We start from the raw sequence: 17,649 nt of genomic DNA, 5'->3' as shown, positions 1-17,649 counted from the left end.
AAAGCTTCTATATGCGCATTTTTCATTTCAGTTCAGAACATAGATATGTAACAATATTATCAATATTGTGTCATCGCAATAGCAAAATTGTCTCAATATTATCACAAGACTGTATGAAACGATAGGTCTTACAGGCCTAACATCGAAAAGTTATAGATGTTACATTTGGCAATTATTTTATTTTTAATACCTCTAGACAACAGTTATGATTATAGGATAAAGAAAAGAGGTGCTTGCTGCACGGTTCCAACAAATACCGTGGCTTGGATGTTATACCGAGGTATTATCGCACAGTGAGATTTTGATATTGTTACATCCCGAGCTTATAATAGTAAATAAATTAATTCGGAGAATATGCTAAACAGACAACCATTTTAGTCACAGTTCAACAATGATAGGAACATTCATGAGAGGAAATGCCAAAATATACAAAGTGAATACTTGAATGAGTATGTTTTTGGCACAACACTAGTGGTTTGGCAAAACACCTCATCGGTGACCTTACATGCACTTATAGCCAGCTGTTCATTAATGCTGTGGACAAATCACACATATGCCATTGAGTATACAGTTACTCAATACACAATGAATTTCTGCTTAGGGGTTCCTGGCTAATTTGCTGTGACTTGTACAATACAGTTTTTAAGACATGTGCATCAGTATCATCCCTTTAGATTATTAATAAGAAAAAGGTTACTGGAAACCATCTTCAAGAACCTGTAAGGGTGCATTCACACGGGGCTTCGGCGATAACGCTTCTCATATACTTTGAACGGGTGACGTCATGCGTTGCCGCACTAAATTCTGGATCCGTCTGCATTGAGTGAGCGACTGTTGCTCTCGGCAGAAGTAAAAAAAATCTTAACTTTTCAAGTGCTAACGCAGATGTTTGCCAATCAGAACGCCTTATGCAAATAATCTAGTGGAGGCGCTAGCCAATTGCGTTCTTGCAAGACGGGAGAACAATGTAATTTGCTGTTGTCATTATGACGATTGTGTCAGGGCCACGTTTCACACACGCTCTCCGTCAAGCTTTGATGCTGACGCCCCTTGTGAATGCAGTCATTTTTGTGACTTTTCCAACTTCCTGTTATTTGTCAAATTTAAAGGGATAGTGCACCCCAAAATTTAAAATGTCTATGATTTTTTTTTCTTCTGTTGAACGTAATATAAATCCTAGCCGGAATGTCTGTCACCATTCACTTGCGTTGTCTGAAAGAAAAGAGCGTTGTTAAAGTAATAGTTCACCCAAAAATAAAAATCCCCTCTTGTCATTTCCAAAATGTATGAGGTACTTTCTTTTGCAGAACAAGATATTTTTAACAAAGAACAATGACCCATTCACTCCTTTTGAATGGAGACACAACCAATGCAAGTCAATGGGTACCTCTGTTATTCGGTTACCACCATTCTTCAAAATATCTTCTTTCATGTTTACTATTTTGCACAAAATCATGCGACATAATGTAAAGAACATTCTCTGAAAATATTACCTTGATATCTTGAATACCGACTGAGGTAAGGAATGTCAAAGACTGAAATAGTAGTGAAATGAATTATCGAAAATCATACTTGGATGTTAATCTCATAATTAGATTATAGACTGGATTTCAAAGATTACATTTTGGTGTAAACTATCCCTTTAAATAGACATCATACATACTGTAGCTTTATCTGATAATCTTCTTGTGCATTTATTTTCAGTGTGTATGTCTGGGTAAGGTGATGTGTTACTTATAACTACATTACTCTTAAAAGACATGGCATAAATTTGGGGTGTGGTGATCTGTCTGACCGAATAGCAGATACATGGAGTGTTTCGTAGCTAAAGATTTTTATAAAGTATTTCGTTTCTAGCGATGGCAAACTACACTTGACCTAGAATTATATATCAAATGATATATCAGATATTCTATTAATAAAAACGGGTTTATTTTTTACCCCACATTTAAAACATTTTCATGAAGAAACTAAGGATATCTAGAGTTAACAAGATAACTAGGAAACTAGGATATCTGATGGATCATCAGAATCCTTCATGTGACAAGTAGCATTTTTGTTTTAGCAAAAAACAGTTTGAACAGTTTAAGTGATATCATATTGAAAAAATGCAGCATGTGTATTGTGCAAGACTTGACACAGATTGGCTGAAATTGGAGTACTGGGTGAAGTGAACTGAAAGGGCTTTTTCTTAGTGAGCACATTGAAAATCCGACACTCTGACAAGTTTGGGGTTGAGAGGTGACCAGGCCCTTGTTTTATAGAAACATGTGACAGAAGCCCTTTGTTGAACTGAAACCATATACTGTAATTATTTATAATCAAGTGGCTAGTTTGTAAGAAATAGTGTGCAATTCAGAAAAGTTAAATACATAGTAGTAAAGGCAAATAGAACCTATAATATTATTATACATTTATATTTCATTTACATTTGTGTCTAAATCGCCTTAACAGGTTTGATCACTACATTCATTTACAAAGTGATTTGGCATAAAGCGCTGTTGTCGTGCATCTGCCGTGTGAATTTGATCTGACTATTAACCCTGTCGTTTAGATCACATTTCTCCTGTTGGGTCGACTCAGCATTAGTCTCTGTGTACGGTCACACTTATCGGAAGAGTTTGGAGCACAGTGCAGTTTTTCATATAAAACAAAGAGGCTGAATGATGGAGGAAGGAAATAGATAAAGATTTGAAAACTGAAACGACAGGTTCTAATTTTTCTGTGTTCTTTTGGAAACATTATAATCTTGTACTTTTTTCCTGTGATTGTACGTGCTGATAAAATGAGGGATAACGTGTTTATTTTTGTTTGTTTTTATTTTTGGGAGAAAAGAGTCACATACAGGTTTTGAACCACATGAGGGTTAATAAATGATGATAGAATTCTTTAATATGATTCGTTGTCACAGTTTCAAAAAGTGACAAGAGTGGCGTTTCATGCTTCATCTAAAATATTGTATTCTTGTAGTATTTCATTCCACAATGATTGTACATGCAGAGTTCATGACTTCATGTATACATAAAATGTACGAATAACTAATATTTTAAAATAGTATTTATATATAAAAATAAAATTATATATATATGTAAAATGTAAAAACATTTTTACTGTTTTTTAATAGAATTTTGATGTATTTTTAAAATACGGTAAAAAACGTAAAATTACAGAAAAACATAGCAAATTTACAAGAAAAACTGGGAAAACATGTTATTTAAACGTTTATTTCTGGCGCCTCGGCTGCGGCACAGCTGACAGAAAATGTCTGCTTTCTTTTAACAAGATTTCTTTTTTTACGGTTTCATTTTTAAATACGGTCAAAAACTATAAAATTGCAGAACAAGATAACACATTTACAACAAAAATGGGGAAAACTATTTTTCTATAGCCAATAATTTGTTTTACAGATTTTTTTTAAAGTGTAGATTTATCTGTCATTTGTTTTTAAATTGAGATTTGTATGTAATCTGAATAAATAAACTTTTCATTGATATATGATTTGTTAGGACAATATTTGAATGAGATTTAACTATTTAAAACTCTGCAATTTGAGGGTGCAAGAAGAAAATAGCCTTTAAAGTTGTCCAAATGAAGTTCTTAGCATCGCTAGGTTTTTATATATTTATGCTAGGGAATTTACAAAATACCTTCATGGAACATGATCTTTAATTAATATTCTAATGATTTTTGGCATAAAAGAATCTATAATTTTGACCCATAAAATGTTTTGTTGGCTTTTGCCACAAATATTCCCGTGCTACTTAAGACTGGTTTTGTGATGAAATACCTATAAAATATGTCATAATATAATATAATACATTTAAATTAGTTTCATTTAAAAACACACTGCAAGGGTTTTAAGTAAATCAAATATGTATTTAATCCAATACATAGAGGCCGCATAGTCTAAAAAGTGTGAGAATGCAATGAAAATTTTGGAAAATAAATCTATAGCTAAATCCACACAGATTTAACACTTTAACAATGTAAAAAAAGGGGAAGGGATAACCTGTTATCTAGGTCAGCAGGTACGGCAGAGTGATACAGAAGTGTGTATCTTTTAATGCACACACATCACCAGGGATGTGGTTTATCTGAAAAAAAAACATCATAATCGGTTCATCGCATAATCGGTTAAGGCAGTGTAATGACGTGTTTGGTTATAAAAATCCAGCATATCAAATAGCTCATTTTGATTCAGCCCAGGTTATCACATTTGAGTAATCACATTTTCTGCCTACCTGGACCGCGTCCAACTTCAATGATGATATAAAGCAGATTTAGGTGTATCAGAGACAGACTTTGATGAACAGAGAGGGGTATTTCATACAGTTTACACAGTTAGGGATTATGGCATTTTTTCAACCATAAATGAAGTTAAGTATTACACACCCATTCGTACAACACCCGATAAGAAACAAATTTCAAAGCCGATCTTTTTAATAATGTAATTTCTTTTATACATTATATGAGATTCTATTATACATGTTTTGTACGTCAGTGAGATTGCAGCAGAGAGATTAAATCGAGACTTTGAGGCAGATTTGATCATTAAATCATAACTGCGCGGTCCCAACTATACAAAAAGCAACGTCTGACCAATATAGTTTGCTAGTAGAAGCGTTCCCCGGTATGTGTGTGTGAGAGAAGGCACAGATGAAGTCAGAGGTTCTCTTTCAGTTCTCATTACCCACAGAAAATCATTGTGTGCCGCTGCATGACCGAAACACTGGTCATATGACTAAAGGGAGGGTGTGGGGTGCTTCAGTCATATGACCGCTATTATGGCCATGCAGAAGAATACAAAGATGCTCCACAGACATAAGAATGCATAGAATTTGGTGGTGTCTGATTTATCTAACATTGTCAAATAGAGAATTAAAATATATGTTTTGACAGCTATTAAAAAAGAGCTACTAGTTAGTGTCTCGCTACATGTAATTTAGCAAAGTGGGATTTATGTGGGCTTGGTTGAATGCAAAGAAAGTTTAGCAGCAACAACATAAGCGTTATGAGCCCATCCACACGGAGACACGTTTTGCTGTATACGTAAAGATTTTGTCTCATATCGGCATGGCAGAATTTATAGCGTCACATACTGATTTGGCATTAATACTACATTGTTTTCGGTTCAGCGTTTTCGTCTGTACAATTTACGAAAAAAAGATCGGCTAGGGAAAGCTCTGGCTTCTTGTGGATGTTGGGACAACTCCTGGTAGATCTCTGCAAAGAATCAATGACTGTGGAGTAGTTGTAATTATCCATCCATCCATCCATTTTCTACCGCTTATCCGGGGCCGGGTCGCGGGGGCAGCAGTCTAAGCAGAGATGCCCAGACATCCCTCACCCTAGACACTTCCTCCAGCTCTTCCGGGGGGACACCGAGGCGTTCCCAGGCCAGCCGGGAGACATAGTCCCACCAGCGTGTCCTAGGTCTTCCCCGGGGTCTCCTCCCGGTCGGACGGGCCCAGAGCACCTTCCGGGGAAGGCGTCCAGTAGGCATCCGTAACAGATGCCCAAGCCACCTCAGCTGACCCCTCTCGATGTGGAGGAGCAGCGGCTCTACTCCGAGCTCCTCCCGGGTGACCGAGCTTCTCACCCTATCTCTAAGGGATCGCCCAGCCACCCTGCGGAGGAAGCACATTTCAGCCGCCTGTATCCGGGATCTTGTCCTTTCGGTCATGACCCAAAGCTCATGACCATAGGTGAGAGTAGGAACGTAGATTGACCGGTAAATTGAGAGCTTCGCCTTGCGGCTCAGCTCTTTCTTCACCACGACGGACCGGTACATCGACCGCATTACTGCAGAAGCTGCACCGATCCGTCTGTCAATCTCCCGTTCCATCCTTCCCTCACTCGTGAACAAGACCCCGAGATACTTAAACTCCTCCACTTGAGGAAGGAACTCTCCACCAACCTGAAGTGGGCAAGCCACCCTTTTCCGACTGAGGAAGATATGTAGTTTAGTTTTAAATTAATTGAAACCAAATAATATGCAATAAAATATGAATATTAATGAATATGAATTACCTGGAGTAATAGACCGTACATTCAAAAACTTGTTAGCAGTTAACAGAAACAACAAGGATTTTAAGTTATGCCCTGAACCTCGCATACTTTTAAGAATTAAGCGTTTAGTCGTTCTTGATGAATTCTTATAGCAACCGTTGTAAACACGACAGTTTAATTCTAAGGTCAGATGGCTTCCTGTTGTTTCCACGGGGACCGTTAAATGCATGGCTCCCAGAAATCCTGTGAAATTCAACCAATCAGATGACGACTTCAGACGTGCAGAAGTGTTTCCAGAAAAATGTGCCTTATGCATCAGACGTTAAGTCAACGGTCCATGGTCACGTCTGTGGCTGACTCTAGGAAATATGTGACGGAAGTGAATTGGGACTTCCTGCTCCCAGAGACTTAAAGGGATAGTTCAACCAAAAATATAAAATTCTGTCGTCATTTATTCATCCCCTTGTCATTTCAAACCTGTATGAGTTTCTTTCTTCTGCAGAACACAAAAGCAGATATTTTGAAGAATGTTGGTAACTGAACAGCCGCGGTACCCAATTGACTTGTATTGGATTTGTGTCCATACAATAAAAGTGAAGATGTAACGCTGTTGTTCGGTTACCAACTTTCTTCAACATATCTTCTTTTGTGTTCAGCGGAAGAAAGAAAGTCATAAAGGTTTAAAATTACATGATGGGTAAATGATGACAGAATTTTCATTTTTGAGTGCACTGTCCCTTTAAGTGTCAGAGTCGCCGTAACTAATATTAGCTGTTCATTTCCAAAGAAACAGACATGTCAAAGTTGTTTTCTGTGGTGACTGACTTTCGTGTCTGACTAGCTCTCACAATCAAGATTTCTACAGGCCAGTTTTCTGCTAAAACTCCGCCTGACGGTCTGTGTTTACAGTGAAATCGCACCCCAGCGAAGTGCAGCAGCTAGCCTAGCACAGAGATAAACCTCCCCCTCCCTCCAGAAACCCGCTGTGACCTGAAACAGCTCATATCTTATCAGAGACTGAATTTAAACATTACACACAACCACAGCAGCGCTCGCGGACAGATTAGCAACATGTCGCTGTTGAGCCTGTTCAGACTTCTTTTGTATTCCATTATTTGCTGCATTTAAAGAGACGGTTCAACCAAAGTGTCTTTTTCCTGCCGAAGATATTTTAAAGAACGTTGGTAACCAACTTCCGTTGTACAGACACAAAACCACAGACACGTTTCTCAAAATATCTTTTTACATACACTTATATAGCCTGCACATTAATGTGACACACCGTGGACCCACCTCAGTCCTGTTTCCTTATCATAAGTGGTTCATAACTGACACAGCTCTCACATGTATGCAAAAACATTCACAGTACACAGACATGCATTGTCGAGGCGAGCAGCTCATGTGACTGAAAACTCCACATTTAATAGGGGGCAGGCCATGCCCCTACCTCTCATGGGACTTTTTATGACCAAAACAGAAGTACTACACAGTTGCCCGCCATCAACAGTGGCCCCAGCCAACTCAAAAGTCTTCTGTTTTTGGGCCCCATCTGACTGAAACACTGCCACTCATTGTTTCACATCATGTTTGGATTGTGGTATAACAAAGCAGTGTTTTTTGAGCAGAACATCCAGGGGTCGGATTTGGGTCATGAACGCACAAAGCCTTGGACAAATGTGATTGTTTGAAGCTCATCATGTGACGCCCCTAACGCTCATTTTGTAATGCATAAGATGAGTTTATACAGATGTGAAGAAGTTTATATTCAGCGTTTAAAGATGCCGTCACGTTTTCACTTTGCCAAAGCTGATAACATTTTTACAAAGCAAGCACTGTAGAGCAGTTTGTGCCTTTAGGGATACTGTAGAAACATGGCGAATTCCATTCAAGGGGACCTGCAGTGTATAACGATAAAATGGCTCATTTTTAGGAAATGAAGCATAACGCTTCATTATGTAAGTTCCTCTATCATATTGCATTTCTGTCAATAGATCTTCCATAAAATGACACACTGGACCCTTTAAAAACATTTGTGGATGAAAATGCTAACCTGCCTAAGAGTTTTGCACAGTATAGTATAATAAAGACAAATGATGCTGTGAACTTCATTAGTTTATTGAGACTCTATGGAGTCAGACTCAGACTTTTGTAGATGACTTCCTGATAAGCTGACAATGTGTCTCCTCATCCATTCTCATGATGCTTTGTCCCAGTTCTTTCTCACCTCATCGCTCTTGGCAGTCTTCATAATTAAAATCTTTTAACCGCTATTACTTACTGTAAAGGGCCTCAACATCTCATCTCTCTGTCGTCTCATAAGCTTCCCTTATCCAGGGAAGAACGTGACTTCAGTCCAATCTCTATAGGTCTGATATATTAGGAAAGTAAGCAGAAGCCTGTTGTACAAAAGTGGATGAGGGAATTTAATAATAGGTTGTGCAGGTGATGCTTTTTTGGGCCTTTTTGTTTCGCATATTGTAAGAGCTTGAACAGTGTGTATCTCTCAATCTGTGACCTGATATCTTACTTCCGACATAGACAAGGTCCTGTGTACCACCAATGAGTCAGAATAACTGTTGATTCACGTCCAGCGCTGTTGTTTTTTACTGGATGAGCTTGTTTTTGACAATTCAAAATCATTGCCTTAGTCACAATCTTTCTCTCAAATCTCAGACTTCTCAGTTCTCAGAAAAAAACCATCGGTGATTTAGATCTCACTTTCATCTTGACGTTTCGGTTTGTGTCATTTAGGTTTTGGATGCTGTTGGTTTTACTTGTCATCTTTTCTCGGTCATACGTGGATCTAGTTGAAATCCAGACTCAACGACTTTGAAAACAATGATTATTATCTTGTGTCAAAGCTGACTTGAATCTAAATTGCAAATAGTAACCAGAACCAACGGTGAGCTTCCAGGAATATTGTATTGAGACCATTCACAGATGGATTGAAGTTGAGTTTTTAGGCAGGTTTTTGGTCGCAGAGTGCAAAAAGTGATGTGGCCTGGAAACGGTATATTGCATTTGCAATATAATACAAAGTAAAAGTAGAACGTGTGGGAACAGGTGATTTTGATTTAAATCAAACCATGTACTAAAGAAAAACATCTGTCATAAGAGTAAAATGTATACAAGTAAATATTTTGTATTTATTTTGATTTATGTAATGCCCAATAACAAGTTTACGTACATACAATGTGTAAAAATACTTTGATTTTATTATAATAGGCATTTATTATTACTTTACTTCTTGACTGACTTTCAAATGATTCGTTTAGCGATTCATCTGTGAAATCCCCTACTTTCTGTCGGCCTACTCTGATCTGATTGGTCAGATGGTCGAGTCTGCTGTGATTGGTCTACCGCGTACAGCGTCGCAAATGGAACGTAGGCGGGCATTACACCGAGTGACGCATATCTTACACGGAACGGAAATTAGATCCACGGACGACTCGTTTGTGTGATTCATAAACGACTTTTTTTCTTCCAATCCTTTGTTATTCGTTCACTTTCGGCTTTACAACTTGGCAGACTACTTACATTCACACACAGCAACATTACACACTACATGAAATCTTAACTAGTTACTCTGTAACAGAAATGAACCTCAGTCCTACTAAACATTTTCTTCTCAGATCTGTGCGTAGCAACACAGTATTATTTAAATTAGCCTCCCAGACAAAAAAGAAGATTAAAATCCTAATCGATTTCAATGCTACAATGACAAATCTTGTTTGGCAGACAGACTAAAATGATCTTAGTTGATCATAAATTTCGCTGTTTGTCACTAATATACTGAAGAATAACAGAAAATAATGCAACTGTCGTGACTAGATTATTAAAATGATACAAAACACAGCAGGACGGCATTTTTGGATTTCTGACACTGCCAGAACTTTATCTGAGAATAAATTGGTAACACGTGTAACATAAGGATGTATTTGTTAACTTTTAGTTAATGCATTAGATAAGTGAAAGTGAAGTGAAAATGACCTATTTGTCAGTTATGGTGAACCATACCTGAAATGTGACCTCTGCATTTAACCCATCCAGAGAGTAGTGAACACACGCACAGCAAGTTAACTTTAACCTACGATGAACAAAACTTTAACAGCATTTATTAATCATAATTCATGTTAATTTGAGCATTTACTTACAATGAAACAAATTTCTGCCATTACTTTTATGTCACATTTATTCATCTTATGTCAAAAATGACACAGTTACATTTTGTTGTTTCGCCCGAACTTTTTATAGTTCTTGTACAATTCTGTGGTGCTAATTATTGTGTAAAAATGTTCACAAATTGTAAAAATGATTTACCAATTATCCCTCTCAGAAAATTCTAGAAATGTCTGTAGCACAGGGAAGGTGGGATGAAGCGATGATGGGTGACTACATCTGGAACTTGGGTCGTGAGGACAGTATTAGTCATGAAAGACGAAAACGGTCAAATGTAGGGCTGGGAATCGATTCCAAAAAGTATCGATTCCAAGGCGCTGAGAATCGACAGTCGATTTCAAAGGTTGAAATCGATTCCGTTGAAGGAATTGACTCCTCTTTGAGAGCCTTCATAAGCACAAGCCCCGCCCCTTAGCTGATGTCATTGGTCAACTAAATCACATTAGTTTCTTGTCTAAAACAGTGCAGACTTCAGAAAAAGCTGATGGATGAAGTCTAGAGCTGTGGAATTACATAAAATATTCTGCATCCATAAAATAAAAAGCTTTGTTTGCGCACACAATGCAGATATGATTACATGTATTCACACATTTAATAAATCATATAAGTACTTTTGCATTTCAGACAGACTTTAAATGGACTGTCTTCTCTTACTCTTGTGAAGCGTGAAGAGAATTACATAAAGCAATAAAGCCCAGTTTTTCAACACCTGTCTACACTACTTGCGTTTAACGGTTATAGTAATATGCAGAGTAATCTTACATATTTCTAATACAAAAGAGATTAATGATCTCTCTATCTATATTCCTCAAGTAGTTCTGTGTACACAATAACTTTAAAAAAAGTAATTTGACCTGTGCTTCATTTTTGAAAACAGCTAGTAAATTACATTATTAATGATACATTGGAATTGCAGGACAAGATCGACATATTTGGTTAAGGTTTTTCTTATAGAAACACTAAACAATTAATAAATATAAAAAGCGACAACTTAGGCAATTGTAATGAATTAAAAATGTGTAAAATTTTTGTAATAAATACAAATGTGTAGTAAAACAGGGAATTGAGCAGGAATCGAAAAACAGCAGCTAGGAATCGATTCCCAAACCAGGAATTGGAATCGGAATTGAAAAATTCAGAATCTAACCCTTATCAAATGTACATTTTTAGTAACTGTTATGTTGAACTGTTGAAAAAAAAGTTATTTTTCATAATTTGTGGATGTGTTATGTTTCATAACTTCGCTCACTCTAAAAGAAAGTTGACCAACCGCACTAGTTTTAATCAAACCAAACATGGCATATATGAACACACCCTTAAATAACCTTCTTTTTCTTGGCTTTTTATAATTTGAAGAATCTTTTTTCACTACAAAGAACATAAAGGTTCTTATTGGAATCATTAAGACAAAAAAGGTTATTTTATGGCACCGTGAAGCGCCTTTATTTTGAAGAAAACTGGCACTAGTAAAGGGGTGAATGTGTTGCATCAGAATCATTGGCTGTAATTTTTGCAATCTTTGGCAATCTTTTAAAAGATGTCAAGTCATTCTGGGTGTGTGTGTTTCTTCTGGGACATTAGGGTTAAGTGTACTCTCTGTGCTTGGTGTTCATATTGTGATATCTGTTATTGTGAGGTCTCTTTGACATTGACGATGTTGTTTCCTCTGCTTCTTTGCCAAGAAAGTTTCTGCTAGTTTTCCTTGAAACCATTTTCTCTTGACGTTTTTAAGTTTCTTGTATGAGTCAGTGGTTTTAGTTTCTATGGCTGCATTAGAAAGAAGTCTTGCTACACATAGGCCTTCCGGCAAACTGACGCATGCAAATAAAATAGCAACTTCCTTGGAATCAGATTTTGAAATCGTTTTTGAAATGATGTGTTTTACTGTTACGCTGCACGATCTGTAACTGCATCTGTTACATGTATTAAAAGTGCACAGTATGTGTACCTAAGTGTACTTGCAGTGTACGCAGCCTCTGCGTGACGTCCGCCAGCTGTGGATGTTTTAATAGTCTTCTGTATTTGCCCGTTTTTAAAAGGTTTAATGCATGTAAATGCATCATTACATTTGGAAACATTTATGGAATTTACAGTAATACTCATATCGGGCATGTATCCTTTGAGAAAGCTCACGTAAAAGATTACAACACAATTGAAATCCTGTGCCGTACCAGTATGCATTGGTAAGACTTTAAAAAGCCACAATTTGATATACATTATAATATCATAGAATGTAACGTATTTTCGATTTTCAAACTCTGAAATGGCTAACTGCTATTGTGACACTGGTCCAAATGATCCTGTTGTTTACATTACATGCACTGAGACGCCGGTTTCTAACAAAACATAGATATTTCACAAAGTTTTACTAACCGGCTTTTCTGAAAGAAAGTCAGAGGTTTTGAATGACATGAGGGTAAGTGAAAGCATTTTTATTTTTGGGTGAACTGTCCCTTTGCATCATTTTGCATCAAGTATATTTCTATACAGACTAAAGAGTCCATTTCTTATCCATTTAATCTTTGCTGTCTTCAAACTCTCTATCTGGCCTCCTATGACTGCCAAGTAGACTCCAGGCGCCCTTCGCTGGAATTCACCAGAACAATGAAATGTCTTATTTGAGTCATGCGTGTTCCATCAAACTTTCTGACGTCACAATGTGACTCTGAGGACTGCGGCTTTTGCCAAATTGAAGCCCTGTGTGTTCAATCCAAAGATGAAGATAAAAGGAACATACTAAATAAAGGAGTATTTCACCATTAAAATGAAAAGTGTGTCATCATTTACACACCATCTTGTCATTTCAAACCTGCATGTCTTTTGAAAAATGTTGGTAACAGAACAGCAAAGCCCCCCCCCCATAAACGTCTATTGTAACCAATGCAAGTGAATGGTGGGCTTTTAACAGCATTCTTCAAAATATCTTCTTTTGTGTTCTGCACAAGAAAGGAAGTCATACAGGTTTGAAAAGACAAGAGGGTAAAGAAATGATGACAGAATTGTCAACTACTCCTTTAAGAGTACAGTGAAATATTCCCCCGGTCGGTATATGAAACCCATTGTTACAGTAGTTTGGACGAATCGCAAATTCACCTGTGATACCCATCTCCTGAAACAATCATTGTTCTTGTGATCACAATTGAAGCCAAGAGTGCCATTTAAAAGAAATGTTATCTGATTCTAACATTATACTGTGAATTGTTTTATTGTTTGGTGTCGTCAGTGTGATCCGAGGCTGTATCTGTCCTGTATGTAATCTCACCACTGACATGGTGACCCTGGACTCCTCAAATACGTCCACTGCAGCGTTATCGGTTCAGACACATGATTTAAAGGGACAGTTCGCCCCCAAAAAACTTAAAATCATTTAATTCTGTCATAATTTACTCACCCTCAGGTTGTTCCAAATCTGAATAAAGGTCTTTGTTCTGCTCAACACAAAAAAGGAAGATATTTGGAAGAACGTCAGTAACCAAACAAATCACATCCCCCATTTACTGCCATAGTAGGGAAAATGAATACTATGGGAATCAATAGGGGATGAGATCTGTTTGGTTATTGACAATATTCAAAATATTCCTTTGCGTTTAGCCAAACAAAGAAATGTGTACATGTTTGTAACAATCTGAGGGCGAGTACATGATGACGGAATCAGTTCTGGCTGAACTGTCCCATTTAAGAACTTGTTTACTGCATAGTGAATTAATAACTCAAGCAGCACTTCTCACTTCTAGATCTCCAAACAGAATTAAGGGTGTGTTCACACTTGGCAGGTTTGGTTCTAATAATAAAATCTGGTGCAATTTTTTTATTAGTGGGGTTTGTGTAAATAAGTGTGAACGCTGCAGTCCACACCCTGGTGCACACCTAGCAAACAGACCGAGTGTTCCGTCGCAGTAAAATATAAAAGCAACATTTAAAGGAACCAAAATCAGGAAATGCTAAGATGTGACCCAAAACATTACAGGATTTGAAAACAGTTTGTTATGCATAACAAATAAATAGTTTAACTCCTTAAAACATTGTTTGTATATGCCGTATATATAAAATTGTTATGAATATTATATTAAGTGTTAACTACCGTATTTTAAAATTAATATTAGTTTAAAAAAAAGAGTAAACGGTGGGTAAGATGTTAAGAAAACTTTCAAGTATCAATATTATTAAACTAATAGTTTACTTAGAAGACACTAATAATAAAGTAAAGTTTAACACTGTTACATTTGAAGCATACTTTAAAGTACACTCACAGCTTTGGAAAAAGTTTCAATTATTCAGATATTTTCAGTTTTCCTCAGTTTACTATTTAGGTACGTGTTAAGGTAAAATGTACATCTTTGTTTAATTTTATAATCTACTAGCAATATTTCTAACAAATTAGCATTTATTTGCATAAAGTCAAGAAACAAGTCAAATTAACAGAAAAATATTTAGGAAAAAAATTACGTGACTTTGATTCAATCACAGTTTTCATGTGTATTGTCATATGTCACTCCTGTGGTTGTGTTTTTTTTATTCAACAGACACTGGACTGGAATGACCACAATGCATCAAGAATTGCTGAATTAAATGAACTTAAAGTATATTCTTTTTCAAGGGCAGCAAGTTAGTATGTCTTTTCTATTTTGATTCTGACTAAAAACTATAAACAAGTCCCAGAAAAGTGTTTCCAATGGGTTTCGCAAATAATAAAATACATTTTGTTGAGACCGCTTCCAAAGGGTTCATTTAGCAAATTGAACTGGCGTGACGTCATGCTTTGAAACGCAGTTGTTACTTATAACATTTGACCACATCGAATGACATCTCACCACTTGTTTGCCCCTCAGGAATGTTTATCCAGTTGGCTCACCGGTGAATCGCAGGATTCACAGTTTACATTACTGTGGCTTCCTCTAGCACGGTGCTTCATTAATTGAAGAGAGAGATTCGATGTGCTGAGATTTATGAGCCTGTTTCTTTGAGCTGGGATACAGTATGGTGTCTGGATAATGGCTCTCAAATTATTCTGCACAGTAATCAATTAGTGTCTGTATCTGGGCCATGACTCATTGGGCGAGGGTGGGGGAAATACACTCGTGTTATATAAAGAAAGAAACCCTCTTTACATTAAACATTAAAGCGTGGGTGTTAGGGGTGAGGACAGAGCTTGATGTCATGACCTCAGACATAGATTATTTTACTAATACAGTATGATGATGATGATTGGGTCTCAGCTGTGTACTGTCAGAATCCTCCAGCATCCATCAGATCATTTATGTCCTGCAGTCTCAGCAGTGTTTGCAAGTGCCACATGAAAACTGCCACCGTCTCTCATTAATCGACATTCATGTAATTTATATATTGCACTTCTGCTGATTCGCTGCCAGAGGTGGACAGTCTTTAAGTATTTCAACTGTCAAGTACATTTTCACGTATCTGTGTTCTATCTGGACAAATTGTACTTCACTACTATAAAGCATATACAGACGTGCTCAAATTTGTAGGTTCCCCTCCACAAAAAAACGAAGAATGCAGTTTTCTCTGAAATAACTTGAAACTGACTAAAGTAATTGGCATCCACCATTGTTTATTCCATATTTAATAGAAAACCAGACTTTGCTTTTGATTTTTTATGTAACATTATATTTTAAATAATAAAACAAATGAAAAATGATAGGACCCCTAACCTAATATTTTGTTGCACAACCTTTAGAGGCAATAACAGCAAACAAACGTATTCCGTAGCTCTCAATGAGACTTCTGCACATGTTAACAGGTAGTTCGGACCACTCTTCCTGAGCAAACTGATCCAGCTGTCTCAGGTTTGATGGGTGCTTTCTCCAGACTGCAAGTTTTAGCTCTTTCCATAGACGTTGATCAAATTCAGATCAGGACTCATAGAAAACCACTTCAGAAAAGTCCAATGTTTTGTTCTTATCCATTCTTTTAGCTGTGCGTTTTGGGTCATTATCCTGTTGGAGGACCCATGACCTGTGACTGAGCTTTCTGACACTGGGCAGAACGTTTCGCTCCAGAATGCCTTGATAGTCTTGAGATTTCATTGTGCCCCGCACAGATTCAAGGCACCCTGTGCCAGATGCAGCAAAGCAGCCCCACAACATAACCGAGCCTCCTCCACGTTTCACTTCTAGGTATGGTGTTCACTTCTTTGAAAGCTTGATTTTTTTCGTCTGTGAACATAGAGCTGATGTGATTTGCAAAAAGCTCCAGTTTTGATTCATCTGTCCAAAGGACATTCTCCCAGAAGGTTTGTGGCTTGTCAATATGAATTTTAGCAAATTTCAGTCTGGCTTTTTTATGTTTTTCATTCAAAAGTGGAGTCATCCTCCCTGGAGCTCACGTTTTCTCAAAAAGCGATGGATGGTGCGATCAGAAACTGACGTACCTTCACCTTGGAGTTCAGCTTGTATCTGTTTGGCAGTAATTAGTAATATTTATCTGTTTTTTTCTACCATCCGCACTATCTTTCTGTTCAATCTGGGGTCGATTTTCCTCTTGCGGCCACACCCAGGGACATTGGCTACAATTCCATGGACCTTAAACTTCTTAAAAATATTTGCAACTGTTGTCAAAGGAACATCAAGCTGCTTGGAGATGGTCTTGTAGCCTTTACCTTTACCATGCTTGTCTATTATTGTCTCTCTGAGCTCCTCAGACAACTCTATCCTTTGCTTTATCTGGTCCATGTTCAGTGTGGGGCACACAACCAAACAGCACAGTGACTGCTTTTCTCTGTTTAAATAGTCTGATTGACTGATTACAAGATTGGAAACATGTATGATACCAATTAAATAAACTAATAAGTTTGAAATATCATTATAACCCAATTATGTTTTATCTTTTCTAAGGGGTACCAACAAATGTGTCCAGGCCATTTTATAATATCTTTATAGAATAAGCAATAATTCATCTCTTTCCAAAGCGTCTTTGCTTTATTCTATGACATACCAAAGGCATGCAAGTATACATGATATAATAGCTTTTCATTTCATCACTCTTCAGGAGAAGTGAAGCATTATTTCAATGAGCTGTGAGGGTACCAACTAATTTAAGAACGTCTGTATCATACTTTTAACTCCACTACATTTCAAAAATCCATTTCGTTTAACCTACCCTTAATGGTGCTGTGTGTAATATTTAGGAGGGTCTATTGACACAAATGCAATATAATATACATAACTCTGTCTTCAGATATGTTTAAAGACCTTACATAATGAAGCGTTTTGTTTTTATGACCTTAGAATTGGTTATTTCTTTCTACATACAAGGCAGGTCCCCTTGCAGGGAGTTCACCATGTTGTTCCTACAGTAGCCCTAAAGGGACAAACTGCTCTACATAGTGTGTTTCGTAAATATGTTATCTCATAAGTGCAAGAAGCGAAATCGTGACGACATCTTTGTTCTGTGTCAGCCACCGTAGTGTTTCGAAAGGAGAGGGTGGAGTAAGCCGTTGGTTGC

General features: G+C 37.2%; 1 protein-coding gene across 1 annotated transcript in view; it reads left to right on the top strand.

Moving 5' to 3' along the window:
• Positions 1-17,649, top strand: part of gnaz (guanine nucleotide binding protein (G protein), alpha z polypeptide) — a 39,663-nt gene that overhangs the window by 4,563 nt on the left and 17,451 nt on the right. The gene's annotated exons all lie outside the window — the stretch shown is intronic.

Source organism: Barbatula barbatula (assembly GCF_947034865.1).
Source record: "Barbatula barbatula genome assembly, chromosome: 24".
Taxonomy (NCBI): Eukaryota; Metazoa; Chordata; class Actinopteri; order Cypriniformes; family Nemacheilidae; genus Barbatula; species Barbatula barbatula.
Note: the sequence above shows the minus strand (reverse complement) of the source record. Positions and strands in the feature narration are given on the sequence as shown.